This window comes from Cricetulus griseus (assembly GCF_003668045.3).
Source record: "Cricetulus griseus strain 17A/GY chromosome 1 unlocalized genomic scaffold, alternate assembly CriGri-PICRH-1.0 chr1_0, whole genome shotgun sequence".
In the NCBI taxonomy this organism is placed as follows: domain Eukaryota; kingdom Metazoa; phylum Chordata; class Mammalia; order Rodentia; family Cricetidae; genus Cricetulus; species Cricetulus griseus.
In genome coordinates, this window is record NW_023276806.1 from 195,927,172 (window position 1) to 195,935,442 (window position 8,271).

An 8,271-nucleotide genomic window follows, 5' to 3' on the forward strand; every position below is an offset into this window, starting at 1 on the left:
CTCAGTTCCCCATGCCTCAGGCAGCCTCTCAACAGTGGAGCTGAAGGCCATTTTCTTGTATTGCGGTCTTCACAATACAACCCAGAGTCGTGTCAAATGTCTGTCAGAGGCCGGTTGGTGCCAGTCTAGCCCATGTGCCTCTCTTTCCTTAGGAGCCACCTGTTGTTTCCTCACTCATTGTTTTTCAACCATCTCGCCTGTGTGTCTCTTACACCAGCAAGAAGATATTGCCAACCACATTAAATCAGTTTGGAAAATTTCTGCCTCCTGGGTTACTATTACCCCTCCTCAAGCCAGTGAAATCCTGTGGCTACCCCTATCCCAGCATACCTGATCTTGATTGGTTTCTATAGCTATGTGGTGAGAGCCACTTTCTACCACTCTGCCCTGGTATCCTAGCTTCAGGAAACAGTGTGGTCTTTACTAGCATGGTCTTTACTGCCTTCCCTCGGGTTTCCTTCCTCCAACTCTAGTCTCTTCCCTATCTTTGCAGGTATTGCCAGGTACTCCTCTCCACCAGCCCTCCCAACATTGGATCTCACAAGGCTCCATCCCATACTCTTCGGTCTTAGTCTCATAAAGTTACATACATCCACTGTTAAGATGGGTTTAAGAACAGATACTACACTTGATCTTAGCCAAACGGCTGAGAGGATGAGATGGAGGAGCAGAAATGTTGAGTTGGGGGAAGAATAGAGGAGAGCAGGATGAGAGATACCACATCAGAGGGAGCCATTATAGGTCCGAAGAGAGATCTGGCACTAGGGAGATTTCCAGAGATCTACAAGGATGACACCAACTGACAATCTAGGCAATGGTGGAGAGAATAACCTGAATTCCCTTCCCCTATAATGAGACTGATGCCTTTTTATGCCATCCTAGAGCCCTCATCCAGTGGCTGATGGAAGCAGAGGCTAACATCCACAGATACACACTGAATTGAACTATGGAACCTAGTTGCAGAGAGGGAGGAATGAAGATCAAAGGGGTCGGTACCAGGTTGGTGAAACCCACAGAATCAGCTGGTCTGAACAAGGGGGAGCACATGGACCCCAGACTGCTGTCTTGGAGGCCAGCACGGGACTGGTCCAGACCCCTGAACATGAATGTCAATGAGGAGGCCTCTGCACTCTAGGGGGCTCCTGGTAATGGATTAGTATTTTTCCCTGGTGTAAGAAGGGACTTTAAGAGCCCATCCCACGTCAAGGGAAGCACTCTCAGCTTGGACACATGGGGGAGGGCCTAGGCCCAGCCCAGGATGATGTGGTGGACTTTGGGGAGCCCCGTCAAAGGCCCTACCCTGCCTGGGGAGTGGAGAGTGGATGGGGTTGGGAGCAGGTGGAGGGTTGGGGGAAGAGTTAGGGGAGGGGAGGGAGAAAGGATTGACATTTGAAGCAAGCTTGTTCCTAATTTGAACTAAAAATAATTAATTACAAAAAATTAAAAAAAATAAAATTAAAAAAAACAACAAAAAGGATAGGTTTAAGATAATGTGATGATGGCCAAATTTAGTTCTACAATTCCACACTGTTTTTGTGAGTTCCAGATAACTATAGAACTGCCTCCTTGAGATGTTTCAGTGGATATCTCATTAGCAAGTCAAAGTTAATAAAGCTGGTAACTTCCCCACCTCCACCATGGGACCATGACAACTACGCAACCAGTCACATGAGAAAACTATGGCCTCGTTCATTCCACTCTCTGGTTCCGATTTGATGTTACCAAAGATGGTTGTTGCTTTTTTTTTTTCTTATTTAATTTAGAAACAATCTTCCCTTACATATCAATCCCAGTTCCCGCTCCCTCACATCCTCCCATGGCCCCCACCAACCCCCCACCCCACCCCCATCCACTTCCCAGGGAGGGTGAGGCCTGACCTGACCAAGTGGGAGCTCACGGATCCCAGTGGTGAAACTGGGGAGCCAGCATGGGACTGAACCAAGCCTCCTGAATGTAGGTGTCAGTCAGGAGGCCTGGGCAGTCCATGGGGCCTCTGAAAGATGGTTGTTTCTATGTCCGGAATATTCTTTGAATCCATCCAATTCCCTCTTACTACCTTTTGAATATTTTGGAGCCCATATATCAGTCTCTCTTTCCTGGTTAACAACAATGACTTCCTTGCTGGATGCCCACACTTCTCTTGCATCTTTCCAGTCTGCAATTTTTTTCCAGAAATCAGGTACAGCACCAAGGCTCCTTAAAACTCTATAATGAGGATCTGGAGAGATGGCTCAGTGGCTAAGAGCACTTATTGCTCTGACAGAGGACACAAGTGTGGTTCCCACAACCACATGATAACTCATAGATACTGAAAAAACTCAAACATTGAATAAAAATTGATTTTTAAATCTTAAAAACAAAAAAACTTATAAGGAACCTGGGGAGATGGCTCAGTGTGAATAAATTACTCACCATGCAAGTGTGAGGATAGAAGTTCTGATCCCCAGAACCCACATAAAAGGGAAGCCAGTGTGGTGGCCACCTGTACTCCTGGCACTTTCGACACAGACAAAAGAGAGCAAGTGGCTAGCTATACTAGCCAATGATGGAGAAACCTGGCCTCAATAGAGAGCAATCAGTGAAGACATTAGATATCAATTTTGAGCTTCTCCCTGTCTGTGTACACATGTGTATATGTGTATACACACACACACACACACACACACACACACACACACACACACACACACACACACACACAGCCTCTGTAGTGACTTCTCTTTGTACCTCAAATAAAATGTATGTTCTCAGAGTGAGCCCTAAATGACCTGGTCCTTGCCTGATTTGCCAAACTCCTCATGACTGCCCCAACCTACTGTTCTGCAGCCCACTCAGCTTCCTCTTTCCTCGACAATCAGCTCGCTCTTCTTTGTTGCCCTTGCTCACTCTTAGCCCTGTGCCAGTGTGTGTCTACCACGGCTCCTCAAAACTCGGTGTTCCCTCTCCCAGGTAGCTTTCCTGACCACCCTAATTATCTGTCTTTTCTATGTCTGCACTCTAGTCGTTTGCTGTGTGTAGCATTTATTATGATGTGTGTTCAAATACGCTTTATGCTTTCTTGGTGTCAGACAATATGCAAAGCCCAGGGGACACAACTGAGAGCAGAATCTCATATCATCCGCACTCTGTGGGAGCTTTTAGTGAAACAGAGAAAATGCACATTAATTTTTTAAGAGATCACTAACACGGGCACATGATGCAAAGTGGCAGGAGAGAGAGGATGAAGTTCCCACTTCACAGCATAACTAAGGAGCCAGGGCTTGCCCGGGAGGGGTCCAGAAGCAAGCGATGCTTCAGCAGGCATCTGAGGACTAGCCAGGCAAGGGAAATAGGATCATTTCCAGACAGAGGAAGGCTATCCAGCAGGACAGAGCAAAGTTCCTGGTTGGCAGTGTGTGGAGAATAAACTTGATGGTAGGGCATGATGAGACCAAGGAGCTGAGCCCAGGGCACCATGCCAGCCACCCAGACCATGACTTTGAAGTTGGTTTACTCCCAGGAGGGAAAGGAAATCATTCAAGAGTTGTAAGTAGGAGATGGGTTTGTGGCTAGGAGTCACACGGTCTAACGTGATTTTTTTTTTAAGTTGTATTTTTATTTTTTCAATTGCTATCTGTATGGGTGGATGTGCGTTGATTGTAATTGCCCAAAGAGACTAGAAGAAGGTGTGGGTTCCCCCTGGAGTTAGAGTCACATCACGGGCAGCTGTTAGCTACCCTACATGAGTGCCATGACCCGAACATGGGCCCTCTGCAAGAACAGTGCTTTCTTAACAGGTAAGCCATCTTCCAGCACCCCCAAAGTATAGAAAAGAATTTGGAAAGGCCATAGACAGGCCTAGAGACCAATAAGTAGGCTTGACGGGTTGGAGAAAAATGATTGGGGCCTGCAATGGAGGGGTAGCTATGGACACAGAACATAGACTAGAAGACATTTAGACAGGAGATAAAAAGGAACTTGTATTTGATTCAGGATAGGTGGTAAAGGAGGAGTTTCAAGGACGACTCCATTTTTTTCTGATTAGGATTAGTGACTGGATTGCAGTGCTATACATGGAAATAGGATTTTTTTTTTTTTATAAAGAAGTGAGCCAGGCAAAGGCTGGCTACCAGAGGAGGATAGTAAGCCTACTCTCAAATATGTCGACTGTGTGTACGAGTGCATACAGGCACACATGTAGCAAAGCAGTGTGCAGGTCAAGAGTCAATACTGGTGTCCTCTGCTCTCACCCGCTATCAGCTCTCTACTTAATCTTTTGAGACACGGTCTCTCACTGTAACTGGAACTCATCACCTGGGGAGACTCATTGGCCAGTGAGCCCCCAGGATCCTCCTGTCTCCACCTCCCAGCACTGAGATTCCAAGCAGGTGCCACACCTGACTTTTACGTGGGTGCTGGCAATCTGAACTCAGGTCCTCACACTTGTCCAGAAAGCACTTTACACACGGAGCCATCTTCTTAGTCCCTGGTTTTAGTTTGGATTGTGAAGTGTGGATGCACACGCTGGATCTGTGTGCAGGCATCCGTTTCTCTGCAGGTGGCAGTCGATGAAAGCACAAAGTGAGTGCCAGGTGTGGACGGAGCATGCAATGTCCCTGCAGCAGAAAGGAATGTTCCTTACAGAGCACTGCTAATCAGCAACAAGAGCTGCAAAGGAGTCAAGTAATATATAAACAGAAAAACCTCTATTAGATCCCTGGATACCTTGGGAAAGCCATTTAGTGTGGATAAGAGAATGGAAGGCAGATCACCATAGCTTGAAGGACAGGAGATCAGGAAAGTAAGGCAAGGAACACAGATAATTGCTTTAGAAAAACTTGGTGGCAAGGTTTAGAGAGAACAGATCCATGGTTAAGAGTACTAGCTATGCTTCCAGAGGACCTAAGCTCAATTCCCAGCACCTACATGGCATCTTACAACTCTCTGTATCCAGTCCTATGAGACCCAGCATCTTCTTCTGACCCCTTCAGGCACCAGGCATGTAAGTGATACATAGATTTACATGCAAGCAAAACACATATACAGACAAAAATAAATTGAATTCAAAAAAATAACTTGGTGCAAAGTAAAATAGGGAGGTGGGGTAGGAGCTAGGGGTGGGGTGGGTGGGGCACAACTGATCCCTGCTGCATATTTTAGATTTTGCTGTTCTGTGTGTTTTGTTGGCTTGGATGATGTAATATATCCCATAATGCAAACAAAATTTTAATTGGCAGGCAAAAGAACTATTACGTATCCTGACAGTTCTTGAGAGAGGACTAGGAAAAGGGGGAAGGAAGCTTACAGGACACAATTGGGCTGCTTCATATCACTGAGTAAGAGACATCACCTCTTACAGAGGAAGACATAGAAGTGAATTCTCTGCGCTAAGAAGCTGAATGCGTTCCTTTTGATAGCTCTAATTTTCTCCATGAATGATGATTCTAGACCGATACTGCCCAGTGGAATTTAAGCCATGATGGAAACTGTCCATCACTGTAGCACCCAGTAGAGCAGCCCCACCAGCTGTACCTGTTAAACCTTTAAAATGTGTCCAGTGGGGTGAGGAGATGAACTGTGCATATTCTCTTATTTTAATGTGGATGAATACAAGCAGGCACACGTGGTAAGCAGCACAGGGGTTAGGCCAGATGCTGAGTGGGACAGGGCATGATCAAAAGAGAATAAAGGGTGTTTGGACTGGTCATCCCAGAGAATGAAACAAGCTACAGAAATCCCAAGCACATGAGGCCTCCTCTCCACCTCAGACAAAGGACTAATCGTGATGTCATCTAATCTTTTCAGTTTACCTTTCTTCTTCCCTATTAATTTGCTATGTTACAGATGCAGGAACAAAAGGTTTCGTGCAGAGTTTTCTTTTCTAATTGATATAATGAAAAGAAAGAAGGTCAAGGGAATTTGGGGCATGGATAAAAAAGTTTTTGAAAACAAAGACCTGGAACCAAACCAGTAAAAAAGAGGATACAACCAAGTGTAGTGGCACATGACTGACAGGAAGAAGAAAGTTCTGAGCTAGCCTAGGCCATGTCTTAGTTAGGGTTTCTATTGCTGTGAAGAGACACCATGACCAGGCAACTTTTAGAAAGGAAAAATATTTAATTGAGATGGCTTATATTTTTAGATGTTTAGTCTGTTAGCATCATGGTGCAACATGGTGGTTTGCAGGTAGACATGGTGCCGGAGCTGAGAGTCCTACATCTTAATAGGCAGTCAACAGGAAGTGGTCTGACTCACTGAGTGTGGCTTGAGCATATACAAGACCTAAGAGCCCACCTCCACAGTGACACATTTCCTCCAACAAGACCACACCTATTCTAATAAGGCCACACCTTCCAATAGTGCCACTCCCACTGGGGTTCATTTTCTTCCTAACTATCACGGGATCTATAGTGTCTCAAAATATGCATGATAAAATTTTATTAAATAAATATGCAATTATGAAATCTGCAAGAGATAGATGGAGCTGGAAAATATAACAGTAAGTGATGTATCCTAGGCTGAGGAAGACATAATATAAAATACTGCACATTTTCTGGCATATGTGTATCCTCACTTTTTATATATATGTATCTGCGTGGGAGTGGATATTAGTATAGGCCAGGAAACAATCACAGGGAAAGAGGCCTTGAGGAACAAAGCAGTGGGTGGAACAGTGACACACATGTGACATGAATGTGGCTCAGAAAATGCTGGCAGTGGGAAGTAAAGTGGGAAGGCAGACGGGGAAGCGGGAGGTCAACCAAAACAAAGAGAGTTTGCAAACGTCATGAGGGTAGGGCTTTTTTTTGCATCCTAATTAAAACCAAACCAAACAAACAAACAAGAACCAAACAGCTTGGCCAATAAAGTCTTTGCCTTTCAAGCATTAGAACCCAAGTTTGATTCCTAAACTCAATGTACCAAAAAACCAAGATGGTGTCAAGGTTTGCAATTCTAACAGTCAGAAGGTGAAAACGAGCTATAAGAGCTAAATGAGAAGCCTCTGCCCCATATATCTCAGGCATTGGAATACTTGGTCCCCAGTGGATGAGTGTTTGGGGAGGATTAGGAGGTGTGGCCTTGATGGAGGAGGGCCTGGAGGTTTCAAAAGACTCATGCCATTTTGAATCAGCTCTCTCTGTCTTCCTGCTTGCAGTCTAAGATATGAGCTCTCAGCTGTTTCTGCCACTATGGCTTCACTCCAAGTCCTGAACCATCTGGAACCATGAGCCTAATTAAACTCTTTATTCTAAAGTTGCACTTGGTCATGGTGTTTTATCATGGTAATAGTAAAGTAACTAAGACACAAGTGGCTCCCTAGGGGTCCCTAGCCAGCTAGCCTAACCTACTTAGAGACACCGTTTTCATAAGGAGGAGGAGGAAGAGATGATGATGATGATGATGATGATGATGATGGTGATGATGATGATGATGATGATGGATAAGGCCTAAGTAATATTACCTGAAGACAATCTCTCTCTCTCTCTCTCTCTCTCTCTCTCTCTCTCTCTCTCTCTCTCTCTCTCTCTCTCTCATACACACACACACACACACACACACACACACACACACAATTTTTTTTTAAAAAAGAAATAGTCCAAATGAAGATGCATGACCAGAAAAGAATCCACAAATAATGGCTCCAATGAAGATGAAATGCTATTGTAGGAGAAGGTGAATGCAACCAGGAAGTGGGGACAGAAACACCACAGGCACATGTTTGTTTATTAAATTTTGAGTGACCACTTGCCATATCAGGCTTAGTCATAAGTACTGGAAATATAACAGCTAATAGAGAAGTTGGGAAAATACTGCCTTCAAGGAAGCTACATTCTAGATAGAAAATGAACAAAGCAGTTATGCATCACATCAGTGGTAGAGTGAAATGGGAAATGAAGATGGCTTGTGTACAAGTCATGGTTCTCCAAAGAGCAAAATAAATATATAGTTACATGGGATATAAGAGAAGGAACTTACTAGAAAGATGGGTTAGAGTGGTTAAAGAAGGCTGAAGCAGGCCACCTGTGAGTGGAGGCTCTGGGATGCTGTTATTGTTTAGACAAAAACCAAAGATAGAAAACTAGGAAATCATATTGTGTAGCTAGCTGTCGATCTGAAAGCTGAAGATCCAAGAGCCCAGGGCAGTTTCTGCAGTGGTCCTGGAGTCCAAAGGCTGGATGACCTGCTGTTCTGATGTCTATGATTAGTAGAAGAGTGTATCTTGGTGCCAAGAGGAGAATTACCTTTTGCTTCATCTACCAGCCACTGCTGGTGAGAATGTGTACACATTCC

General features: G+C 44.7%; 1 pseudogene; it reads right to left on the reverse strand.

Annotated features, from left to right (window-relative positions):
• Window positions 1–576: 576 nt before the first annotated feature.
• Window positions 577–658, reverse strand: LOC113832862 (annotated as a pseudogene).
• Window positions 659–8,271: the final 7,613 nt, after the last annotated feature.